We start from the raw sequence: 14,350 nt of genomic DNA on the forward strand, positions 1-14,350 counted from the left end.
TGATATAGTCCCAATTTCCCATCATTTCCCATCATTTGGCATCTCTCAATGCCAAAAGAGGTATTTCACTGAATAAGTACACCAGAATATGGGCTCTGTTAAAAGTTCCCTAATTAGGGTGGGCAATGGTGGCTCAGTGGCAGAATTCTCGCCTGCTATGCTGGAGACCCAGATTTGATTCTCAGAGCCTGCCCTTGCCAACAGCAACAACAAAAAAAGTTCTCTAATTAGAAGAACTAAATTAGATCTACTTTTAAAATAACTTCTGGTCAGAAAATATATTCATTTCCATTTTCAAGGAACTTAAGTCTAGTATTAGCTAAGAAGCTTATTGGTTAGACATTGCCTTAAAGAGGTAAGACTTTACACCATAACTAACATCCTGGGAACTGGGCTCCTTAAATTACCAAAATAATAATTATACCTTATGGAATAAAAAAAGTAAAAAATAAATGAAACTAAATGTCCAGAAGGTATAAGATGCATACAATTAATCTCTACGACATATCATCAGGATTTTTTTTCTTAATCCTAAATTGGGAAACAATTATTTAAAACCTCAGGTGACTCCTAACAAGTTTCTTGAGGCATTATGGAATTCCAAATTCCAGCATTGTGTGCATCAGCTACAACTCATATTGCCATCTGAAATTACATATTTCTTATGACATTTCTCTTTCTCTAGTATGACAAACCTCTTACCTTCATGCAAGCCATAAAGTCTAAAGCCACACCCAAATTCCTAAAAATATGAGAAAGGTAATAAACCTCCTGGTCAGAAAATTATATTAATAGCTTGTGTAACTAGAACCTGTCCTAAATATTATGCAAGTACCCACTTATTTAATCTTCTTACATTCCCATCCAAAGTCTTAAATATGATACACTATTAAGTAGCTTAATCATCATAATATCTGAACAAGTTATCAGTTCTTTGTTTACTAACTTATCAGAGATGACTAAGGCATAGAAAGGAATAACTTGGCCAAAATTAAAGTCCAATCATTATGTTACCTTTGATTTACCCAAGGATATGTCCTGAAGCCAGTGCTGGGGCTGCGTTTCACTAATGAATCTTCAATGCTGCCAGCCGTGAAATGAGACCAGCTCAAGTATGTCTTAGATATGCTCTCATTTATAATGTAAATCCAGTCTGCAGTGTTTCAACTTATGTCCAGGCATCCCTTGGTTCACTCAACATCTTTTCAATGTATATATAAACAAAAAACAATTTGAAGTTAAGCAGTTCTTACATTCTCAGTTATCATAAAATGCATTCCTAAAGTTGATATACAAAGATAATGTAACCAATGTTGATGAGATATTCTGGTTCTCCTACAATGTTTGCTATCAATATTTCCAAAAAAAAGAAAGATATAACCAGTCTGTGTATTTTGATAACCTCCATGAGTAACAATTTGTGGATCCAAACCAAAGGAAAACATAGATATATCGTTCCACATGAGGTCTTTTTTAAGTTTTAATTCTTCACTCATGGCACCTTGAATCATGGCTAGGCTTTCTTTTTTTGCTTTTTTTGGTTATATATATATACTATTTTTAAGTTAAAGTGTGTCAGTAAACTTGCTCTTCTTCAAAACCCTCTAGGGTTCATCAAAGATTCACAGTGTCTAATACACTTTAAGTTTTAGATCTTCAGTTTGCACTTGCAACTAAGAAGTTATCTTTTCAAATATTTCTCCCTCTCTAAGAAGAAGATGCTATTATTGGCTACTCAATGCTTGTGTTATTTGCTTACCCAATGTCCTTAGCTATCTTGTGGGCCCCAGGAAACTTGTACTTTACAGAACATTGAATTTTTTGTGCTATAAGTGTGAAAAAATCTCTTTCTAGATTTCTGCCTCCTAAATTAAAGGCAGAAATCTTATTTTATTTTTAAAGAAAATTCAAGTAAAATGAAATTTTAATGTTTTTAAAATTGTCATTAAATAAATCTCACTAAAGCCCCCACTTCAAGAAACCAAGTTAATGAATGCCTCTAAATTAGTGCATAAAAATTCTATTTGAATATAAGGAGATGGCCAGATTTGCCTTCATCATAAAAGGGTAAAAGACAAAGGAAATTTATTGTTAAAAGTTTATTGTTCCAATGCAATAAAAATGTCAAGACTAAAGCATCCATAAAAATATATCTTGACTCAATAAAGGCTAATGTTTGTCATATGGGAAAGCAGGCAGCTGGCATCAGCTGGTCTTTATTCCCAGTTCCATTGCTTCCAGTTTCTGATGACAGTGGTTTCCTCTGTAAGTGTCTGTGAGCCTTCACTTAGCTCCTCTGGGACACAATTCTGGGTTCTGATTCGCTTAATATCTCATGGGAAGGCACATGGTGACATCTGCTGGGCTTTGCCTCTCCAAACATCCCTGTCTAGCATCTGTTCTCTGTTGACACTGCAAGCATCTCCAAATGCTTGTATCTCTGTCAGCTCTGAAGCAAGCACATTTTCTTCAAAATGTCTCCCTTTTAAACAGACTCCATTAAACGAATCAAAAACCACATTGAATTGGTGGATTCACATCACCATCTAATCAAAAGGCCACACCCATAGTTGGATGTGTCTAATCACAAGGTCACACCCACAATTGAATAGTCAATTTCCATGGAAACACTAAGGTTTCCACAATAAACAATAGGTCTAGTCCCACAAGACTGTACTACGAAAGACAGCAGGGCTTTTTTGGTGGGTGCATAACAATTTCAAACCAGCATATGGCTATTTTAAAAAGGCTGCACAATTCTATTCACATTTTTCTTTCAATATGATCACAGTTAAGGATGCTGAAACCTGTATTATTCAAGCAATAAGAAATGTGTCCATGGTTAAGTTGACTACCTAAAATAGAGAAAAAATAAATCAGGTCGATAAATACCATTGAAATGCATTTTCAATGTTATTTTCTAAGTTTCTCCAAAAATTTCACCAAATATTTTTAAAGTATCTGACATGGTGTCACAATTTCCCTTCTCAACCTGCACACTTTATTTGGGACAGGGAAAAAGAAAAAAAAACTAAACTAAAAATCATTCTCCATTATAGGATCCAAAAGTCATTTCTTATAATCAACTAAAAACAGAAATGAGAAAAAATTCAATGAGGTCATTTTGGCAACAAAGAAATAGGACACTGCCTTTGTGAAGCTTAAGAGGCATGCTGCTTTATAACATCTATGTACCCCCAGACAAGTCACGTCTTTAAAATCATAATCCAATCTTGTGGGGGCAGACAGTGTTCGGGTGGAACATTTTAATTACATTACTTCTGTGGAGATGTCACCCCATCTTTCCAAGGTGGGTTTTGTTTTAATTTACTGGAGTTCCAAAAAGAGCCATCACAGAGAGCTGAGAAGTGACACAGAGGACAGAGAAATGAATCACTGCCAGTCTAGACTAAAAGGGATAGAAAAGGATAGAATAAAGGAAAAATGACTTCAAAGGCAGAACAATGGAAGCTAAGGTTTGGAGCCAGGAAATCTCGGGCCAGAAAAATAGATCACTGTGCACATGGAGAGGTTGAGTTTGCCCTAAAGGCAGAGGGTAAGCTTTCCTTGGCAATGTTCATGATGAGTTTTGTCAACTCAGATCTTTGACAGGAGAGAGAGGTCACAAATGAAAGGAAAAATTAACTATCATGCTGATTTTCAGGGATAATTAACTATTATGCTAACCTACTAACTAGTCAAGGATAATTGGGATTAGCTTTTACTGTGTATTTTTTCTTTTCTTTTTATATATTTGTGTGTGTATGTTGGTTAGCTATTCAGACTATGAATATACAGAATGCACCCTCTGTTTTTTTCTTTTTATTTGACCTAAAATAATCACCATTGTCTTTGGAAAACATTGATTCTTTTAATCAACATTCATATTTGTTTTCTTGTAATATGGGAAGCCAGCGATTCAAATTTATATTAATATAATTGAATCACAAACTCTCTTGTCATCCGTATCTTCTTGAAAATCACAAATGCAATTTGAAGCATGTTTAACTCTGTAAAACTATGGTGTGTTGACCACTCCATTTGTTCCTCTGCACACAAATACCGTCCAGTTAGATCCATTTATGCTTTCCCTGTACTCCTGACGATCCAAGTCTTGCCAAACTTTCTACATGCACTACATCAGGAAAAGCCTATTAAAGGTCACCTATTCTCCATTGTAGATGCATGGCCTTGGTCCAGAATTCCAGGGCCTGAGAGTTCCCTGAACTCCACACTGAGCATCCATTAGGAACATACTACTTCCAATTGAAAGAAGGATAGGTAGGAACGTTTTAAAAGTTCATGATTGTTCACACTGTTTTATCAGTGAGTTGGTCTTCAATTATTGAATAAATGGTAAACTTTTATTAGGCCATCATCTAGCAGATTAGGCAATTGCTACTGCTACTATTGCAACTTGATCCTCAAATTAGGTCAATAGTAAAAGGATACAGAGAAAAAAACATTGGTATTTAACTGTAACAATTTCAAAGGAATTTAATGAAAATCTATGGTTTAAGATTAGGCCTGTATGCAAATTGAAATTAAATCTAGGGAGTTTAAAATTAACAAGCATCTTATAGGTTTTCTGTGTCATTTCTCTACTGTCCCTTAATAGTGTCACTGCTGCCTGTATTTTACTACAAAATTTCATTCTCACAAACATTTAATGTGTACTAGTGAGGTCTAAAATGTATCCAAACATAAAAAGTGATATCTCATTTCCTGATTAATCTATAGAACCGAAGGTCCATGTTTTCTACCTGAGCTGAACTGACCTGAAACCAGATGCTCTTGATTGATAATTTACTAATAATTTTTTTATTAATGAACTCATTTTTCCTTTCAGAAATCAACCATTTTATAAGATAGCAATGGTCTTGATGTTTATAACAAAAATAATAGTATATTTTAACAAATGAACTAACAAAATGGCATTTTTCCACGGCATGAGAAATTTCATGAAGTACAAAGAAATAATAGAAAGCTGAATACACAGTCTAAATTCTGCCAGTCTCTGGCACTAATATTTTCCTCAATAACCTTGGTGTTTTAGACCTTGGAGAATTATAACCAGAGTAGTACTTGGTGCGACACAAATCAAGAAGTTAGTTGTTGAAACATCTAGTATCACTGCAATAGATATATTTTCTTCTAATTCATTAGGGATTGGCATATCACCAAATCTATTCTACTAGCTCCTATAAAAATCAAATTATTGAAATAATACATGTTCACTTTAAAAATATATATACTACAAAGTTGGAAAAGAAGGATAATTAAAGAACAATCCAGAAATTGTTATTGTTAACTTAATTACACTTCAAATTCTACATTTAAAATCATACTGGAGAAATGTGGAAAAGACTATTCAAGCGATGGTTATGACATCATTCTCCATTATAGAATCCAAAAGTCATTCCTTATAATCAACTAAAAACAGGCATGAGAAAAAATTCAATGAGGTCATTTTGGCAACAAAGAAATAGGACACTGCCTTTGTGAAGCTTAAGAGGTATGCTGGTTTGAAACTTCTATGTACCCCCAGACAAGTCATGTTTTTATGCCTTTGTTTAGAATTTTGTATAACTTTAGAACCATAAACATGGAATGTAATACATTCCCTTTATAAAGGCCATTCCATTTCTGGTATATTGCTTTCCAGCAGCATGTCATATGTCACCAGTGATGTCATCTGGATATCATGTATTACTTACATGCTGGTACGTTGTGAGGAGAATGGCACTTTATCCTTTGATATTCTTACCCAAAACTCATAATCTTGGTTTAATCTTAGAAAATCATCCATAAATTCAGGTTTGGAAACATTCTTGCAGATATCTAGCTGATATTCCTTAAAATTATAAAAGATCATGGAAAAGAAAGAGAGAGTGAGAAGTGTAACAGTCCAGAGGAGATGGGAAGAAATGTCAAGCAAATATAATGTGCTGCATTCTGGAACAGAAAATGCATTACTGAAAAAATTGTTGGAATTAGTGGAATCCTAATAAAGTCTGGTATCTAGTAACAGGAATATACCACAGTTTATTTGCAAGTTTTGATGACTGATGATACAAGATGTTAATTACATGGATAATTGGGTGAAGGTATATGGGAAATCAATGCATTATTTTAAAAATTGTTTGTATATAGTGCCAGTTTGAAACTATTAAATACCCCAGAAAAACCATGTTTTAATCCTGATGCAACCTTGTGGGAGCGGCCATTTCTGATTCAACATTGTAGGATGGGAATTTTTTATCAGTTTATCTGCATGGAAATGTTGCATGCCCAATTGTGGGTGTGGCCTTTGATTAGATGGAGATGTGACTCCACCCATTCAAGTAGGGACTTGCATAGTTTACTTGAGTCCTTTTAAAGGGAAACATTTTGGAGAAAACTCAGATACAGACTCTTGGAGAAGTTGCTCCAGAGCAAACGGAGACATGGGTGTTTAGAGATGCTTGGAGTGCTGACAGAGAGAGCAGGTGTCTGGACATGGGCAGAGTATAGCAAACAATGCTATGTGTCTTCCCATTAGAGGCTAAGCAAGCCAGAAGCTGAAGTTGTGTCCCAGAGGAACTAAATGAAGGCTCGCAGGTGCTTAGGAAACCACTGGCATCAGAAGCTGGTAGCAACAAGATCTTGAAGGCTTGCTTGCTAAACAAATAGTAACTCATTTAATATGCATGAAAACCCACATAATACTTCTTAATAATTCACCCATTTCACAAATGAAGTAAACAAGGCACAGAAAATCTATCTTATCAGGTCACAAAGCCACTATGTAGATTTGCAGTGATTGATATATCATTCTCCAAATATCTTCCAAGGAGATATTTCAGAAAAATAGAAAACTAAGGATATACTTCAAACATAATATTTTTCTATATTTCAATTTGATTACTTTAAGTATCTCTTTGCTGCACTTTCTACTCCCCACTCTATTATATTCCATCTCTGCCTGCTAAGGTCTAGCTCAGTGCCAAGGTATACATTTAAAAAATTGGGGAAATGAATAGATGAAAATCTATATCATACATAATTCTCAAGTCAAAAGTGTAATTTATGGAGAAATTTTGTACAAATTATTTCACCTGTTTTTTGAAATAAAATGACATTAGCATGAAATTCTAATATCTGCTTTTGCTATAGAATGTGATTTCCAAAAGGAAATATCATTCTGAATATTAACATTATGGGAATTATTATGAGAATTTACCATATCTTTAACTCTCTGTGTGGTACCTATAACTCTCTATAACTTCCCATGCAATAAAGCACAATAGAAGTTTTCTGGGAGTGTAAACTATCAGTGAGAAATATCAGCTATAACTAAAACCTAAAAAGAGATTGAATGTTCATAATTTCATGAATGTTGACTATGAGTGTAAGACAAAATTTCTAACAATGATTAATGTAGTTATTGAAGTAAAAGTGATATCTCCCATTATGCTTCAAAGAAGGCAGTATATTTTATTTTAAAATTATGAAATTGAAAAATGGGGTTGGATTTTTATGATTGCCTTAGTTTGACAAGGCTGCTATAACAAATACCACAAACTGGTTGGCGTAAACAGCAGGAATTCATTTTCTCCCCCGTTTTTTAAGCTGGAAGTCCAAAATCAAGGCATTAACAGCATTGTGCTTTCTCTGCAGTCTTTAGCATTCTGGATATGGCTTCTTGGCCATTCATAGCTCAATCTCTTTCTCTGTCACATGGCCATAGGTTTCCTTCTGTGTCCTCCCCCTTTTTTCAAATTTTGTCTGCTGATCATATTGTATAAAGGCCCACCCTGGTTAGTTTGGCTTCACCTTAAATAATAACATCTTCAAAGACCTTATTTATAATGGGTTTACATCCAAAAGACTGGGCATTAAGATTTTAATAAATCTTTGTGGGGGATGTGATTAAATGAAGAACAATGATATTTCAGTTCCTCTTCTACAATCAAATATTGATTTTTTTGCAGTTTACTGCACATATACTATTAAAGCATATACATTCATACATGAGCACATATGCAAATACATAGATGCATGAATTATATATGGACATGTAACATATATGTAACATGTACTATATATATCAAACACTTAAATATCTAAATGTACAAAATTTAAATATAATTTTATACCCATAGATTTGTATATTTGTAAATATGAGTATATATCAATCTTCATTCCAAGATAGAAAGAGACACAGAAATCTTGGTAATCATAAAATTTGGAGGCCAGCTAACACTTTTTAGTAATTGATATCTGCATTAAAACCAGTTATAATTAATTAGATGTGAAATCTTTGATTAGATAATATATTTACCTAATATGATCAAAAGATAAGGAAAAAAAATTTCCCACATTCTACTTTCCCTCAACCTAGCATTTTTTCTACCTAAAGTAGACACTGCCAACTGCTTTTTGTAAACATTCAAAAAGTAATAAAACATGTACCTGCTTATACACACAGAGATCCACACATGCATTCTTTATGTAAATGATTTCCAGTTGCAAATTATTAATACTAAGTGGTTCTTATTCAATTTTTCATAAGCACTGTATTTTGGAGATTCTTCCACTTAAGTATGTGTAAAATGACCTAACATTTTTTATAGATTGCATGCTATTATTGTTTCAATGTGCTATAATTTATTAGCCAAACATATATGAATGGACAATTAGAAGTATGCAGTCTTTTGCTGTTACAAATAATACTTAAAAATATCCAAATGCACAATACTTTACATCCATCCATAAAAATGTCTGCAAAATTAATCTTCAGAAGCAGAATTGCTGGGTCACAAGGTATGTTTTATTTAGATGTCTACTTCCAAATTACTCTTTAAGTAATTGAGGAGTGGCAATTAGTCAAATATTCATTCCCACCTGCAATGTATGAAATTGGTTGATTCCCAACGCCTTGCTATGGAAGACAAAGCTGTAATCTACAGGTCCCACTCCAGAGAAGGGACAACACTGATGGGTCATTTATGAAACAAAGGTTCCCATGTGGTAGGTCCTGGATTGGTACATGTTTCACAGTTTGAATTATCCTTCTGCTTCAAACTGCTGCCTTCTGTTTCCTCTCATGCTAACAGACTTCATCCCAAATAGACTCTGCATGCCAAACTCTCTCAGCATCTACACTCAGAAGGCACAACTGCAACAGTGGCCAAATCTACATTTTTTTACAAATTATTTTCTAATTTTTTATAGAAGCATAACAAATACAAATACAATAAAGTGCACAATTTCTAAGTGTGTAACTCCATGAATTATTTAAAGTTAGCAAAGTTATGTTTATTGGGAAGCCACAGACATGGATGATTAACAAAATATTTCCAAGAAGCCTCCTTTGTGCCCATGATATTCAGCAGTCCTAGAAAGAAACAGCTATTCTGACTTACATTACTATAGACTAATTTTGCTTCTTTTTGAACATTATATCAATGCATGCACTTTGCTGTTTACCTTTACTTGCTTAATGTCATGGTTGTGGACATCCCTAATATTGTTCTGAATATCAGGATTTTGTTATTTTTCATTTCTATAAAGTGTTCAATTGAATAAATACAACTAAAATGTATTGGTCTGTTCCATGATAGACACATTCCAGTTGATTTTAGTTTATAGCAGTTAGAAATGATAGTGTCATAAATATTCATATCTCTACCATTGGTTTCAAATATGGTTTTGCTTCTATTGTGTTTATGCCAAGGAATGAAATTATGGCTTCATACTGCCAAAGAGTTTTCAATTTTATTTGATCAACAATATACTCTTGCACAGCCATTTAAAAGAGCATTGGTTAAGTCGTTTAATTGTCACTTAGTTCTATCAATTTCTTTTTAATGTTGCATTTATTTGATTGCTTTCTCAAATATCTTGGACTGTTTCTATCTTTATAGATAGTAGGAACTTTTTCTATGTAATAGTAATTGCATTTATCACTCATATCTGTTGCAATAACGTTGTCCAGTTTTTCCAAGGTTGTTTCCCCAGGAGAAGGCCTCAAAACATGGATTTGCATGTGAAGAATTTATTTGAAAGATGATCCTAAGAAGCACATGTAGGTAAGTATTATGAAGAAAAATGGAAGGAAAAACAGACAATAGAGGATGCATCAATGAACAGATTGTTTTTGTAGACAACTGGAACTCAATGCTACTGGGGATTTCTAGAAGACTGTGTAGAACTTAACTCAGAGCTGTCTCGCCTAAGGGAGTAAGGAAGCTGGAGTTTTCATCCACCATTTACCTTCTATCATTGGTTGAGACCCATACTTGGAGGTGTTAATTACTTTGGAGGTGATTTTGAACTTCCCTGTGCATGGACTGGCCATGCACTTATACCAAGGAAAATATCCACCAGGCACATATGCATGGATATTTGCAGTAAGAATCAGCTAGAGAAAACACATAAATTAAATAATAAAACAAAAGAGATTTGTAGAAAAAATAGCAGGCACAAAATAGAGATCAATAATCCAAAAATATATTCTTTGAAAAATGAACAAATTCTCATAAGACTATTCAAGGAACAAAAGAGAGAGAAAGCAAAAATAACTAATATTTCCCACAAACAACATCATCTATAGATATGACTAACTTTAGAGTGAATTATGAAAAATGTTGCTTCATTAACCTTGTTAGCTTAAGAATAACGAATAACTTTAAATGAAAATAAAAACACTGATTGAAGGAGAAATTGAGATAAATTGTCCTAAAACTATTTAAGAAAGTGAATCCACAAGTGAAAGCTTTTGTATGGGATTCAAAAAGCATCTATTCACAAGTGAACTATAATCTACAGAACATGTTTTCATTGAGTTGAATATAATACATCTCCCAAATATTTTAATAGATCAGCATAATTTTGATACTCAAAACTAACAAGTACAAAAAGATAAAGTTATAGAACAATACCATCCATCAGCATATATTTTAAAATCCTAAATAAAGTATTGACACATTGAAGTAATCAATAATAAAAGAATAATTTATTTTAACAGTTTAGTTTTCTCTGAAAACATCTCTGGTTCAGCACCAGAAAAAATTTTAAAACATGTAAGTTGCCATATTAAAATATTGAAAAAATTTTGTCATCTTATAAAATAAAAAAGGTACATTGAATAAATTCATCATCCTCTCATCAAAAATAAAACATCAAAGCAATGGCAGAGAATCTTCACTAATCTTAAAAAAAAGAAACCTACAGTAAGCAACATTTAAAAATATGAAATATGAAAGTTTTCCCTGTAAAAACAGGAAGAAAAGGTTCCCTACTTTTCACATTTTTATACAATATGATTCTGGAGTCTCTGTAGGCAAAATAACAATAGAATGGAAAAAATTGTATAAACAAACTAAGAATATACACATATATATGATTGACATGTGGAAGATCTAAAATTATCTAAAATAAATTATGAAATTAGTATGATATCTTGGTACTGTAGTCAGAAACAAAGATAATGTAAAAATAGTTCTCTCTTCTAAAAACTAACCACATTTTTCAAGTGCCATGAGAAAATAGACTGAAAAATATCAGTTGTCTCAGGATTACTTTAATAAATGCATGAGATCCTTGCAAAAATTATGGAAAATGATAAACTTGTATTACAGAAATTAAAAGCTAGTCTCAATAAATGGAAACATATGGAATGCTCATCATTTGGAAGCCTGAATGATGAAAATGTCCCATTTATTTCCAAATGGTAGAATAGTTGTACTGTAATTCTACCCTAAATCCAAAAAAGGATGGTTATAAAATTTGTCTGGAAAGGTAAAGTCCCAAATATCTTCATCATCTCATAAGAAAAGAACAAATTTGTATTATTGCTTTGTTAGGTATCAAAGCTTTTAAATTATGGGTGCTTCTAATTATAGATAGATAAGATATTGGAACCATATGGTTGATAAATAGACCCATGCACTAGGGACAATTACTTTATGAAAAATGTGGCCCTGTAGAGGGGTAAATATTCATCATAATACTATACATCTGTACAAAACAATGGTAAGACAACATAAAATCTAGAACACAAAATAAGAGAAAATATAGTACAAAGTACAGAATAATGTCTGGAATTTGAGACAATTTAGCACATAATATACAAGAATATCTTCATGATGTTGGAGAAAATATTTATTTAATAGGAGACTAAAAGTACTTAATATATAAAGGAACAAACTGATAAATTGTACCTCATAAAAAATTAGTGATAATGAACATACAGGCCACAATCTAGGAGGAAAAAATCATAATATATTAATTCAACAAAGTACTTATATTAAGAACATATAAATAAATACTGCAAATCAGTAAAAAAAATATGCCTCAAAAGAAAATTGTATAATAAACGTGAATCAACAATTCAAAGAGAAAACAAATGCAAAGGACAAATGATTGTGAAATAGGAATTCAAGCAAATTAATAGTAAGATGAATTTTAATTATGACTTACTTTGCCAGAGCTACTATTACATATACCACAAACGCTTTTTCTTAACAACAGGAATTCATTGGCTTATGATTTAGAGGTTAGAAGTCCCAAATCAAGATGTGAGAAGTCTCACTTTCTCCTGTAATCTGCCATCCCAGTGCTGAGTGACAGCAATCCTTGGAGGTGGTTTGTACCTCTGCCTCCCATCATCTGGTGATGTGTTTTCATTTTCATCTTTGGGGAACTCTGGGTTCTTTTTATAAGGGCTCCAGCAAAACACATTAAAGCCCCCCTCTGTTCCAATTGGCTACAGTTGAATTAAAAAGACCATATTTGAAAGTCCTATTTATAAATGGACTCACACCCACAGGAATGCAGGTTAAGGACATGCTTTTGCCTGGATACCATATTCAATTTACCACAGATTATAGCCAAAATGAGATACCACTACTCACTTATTAGCTCTGCAAAAATTAAAATATCTACATGTATATATTAAATATTGGCAAGAACTGACAAGAAAGGAAATTTTAAGACAAGGATGGTGGGATATAAATAAGCATAACTACTTTGGGGCATTATTTCTTGATACTTAATAAAAATGAAGGAACACACACCCTGGGATGCAGAACTACCAGACAGAAGACATACCCCACAGAATGACTGCCTGTGCACAATGCAGCAGATGCCTGTACAAGAATATTAATGGCAGCATCAGTGTGAGAAATAAAAGGAGGAAACTATACAAAGCCCCATTCACACTATGGACAAGCATATTAGGGTATATTTATCTGCTGAAATATGTTTCAGCAAAAAAAGAGAACAAATTATGGTTATACCCAAGAACTTTAATATATTTTTTAAAAGTGAAAAGTTGAACAAATGAAAACATATGTAACAAAGTGCAGACTGTAAGGGCAAATATAAATTTAAAAATAATAAAGATTTAATTCTTTTTCAATCTATTTAATCTCTTTGTGATACATCATATTCTGGTTTAATGCTTCTTCAGTAATAAAATTGTTTTTCTCTCTCTTCTACCTTCATGGAAAGTTTTTCTGTGTTGGATTTTACTTTTAATTTTTCCCCAACAGATTGGTGACAAGAAAGAGATTATCCATCAGTTCCTGAATTGAATGAACCATGTTTGGTGGCCATACAATAGTCAGTTAAGAGAAACTGAATTATAAAATATCTCTGTTCTGCTATCTGCTAATGTGAATACTACTTCTCCAAATTCAAGGTTAACTATTGAATGAGAATGTGGAATACTGGCTCTAATATCCCATCAGGATCACCTTATGGTTGGAAAATATGGGAAGTCAGGAATGTTGTGTATTATATTTTGAAGGGGTATATGACAATTCAGTTTTGCCATTACCTGGGGGGAGTGCTTTTGATTTGGAAATTAACATACTTGCTGGGGTTCTTAACCCTCATCCCAAGAAAATGAATAACTAGTGTTTATGGACTGAATATCATTTTAAAATAAAGTTAAAGATGATTTTGAAATCCAGAAGGAAAGATTGATAAAAACAGAAAAGGAAGTGCAAGAATTAAAGCACCTTGACTTTCCTAGAACCCTCCTAATATCCTTACCGTCCATGCTCTGTTTTCCTGACTCTCTTTTTATTCCTCCTTGCCTCAAGCTGATCTCTAGAAAGAGGGAAGTGATGAAATTTTAGACAGGCAGTTTCCCTCATTTATAGACTTCATGTCTTAACACAGATTCCACTTCTAATTTTGGTAGCCAGAAAAATGATGCCATTGTAAAGCAACCCAGACCCCTCAGTGGGCAAATGGCACAATAAGAATTCACGTGTTTTTCTCACCAACTGAAGCCACTAACTAAAGTCTTCTTTTTGTGTGTCCCAAGAAGACCCACAGAAGTCTGCAGAAGTACTCA

The sequence above is a fragment of the Tamandua tetradactyla genome, chromosome 9 (genome assembly GCF_023851605.1).
Source record: "Tamandua tetradactyla isolate mTamTet1 chromosome 9, mTamTet1.pri, whole genome shotgun sequence".
Lineage (NCBI taxonomy): Eukaryota > Metazoa > Chordata > Mammalia > Pilosa > Myrmecophagidae > Tamandua > Tamandua tetradactyla.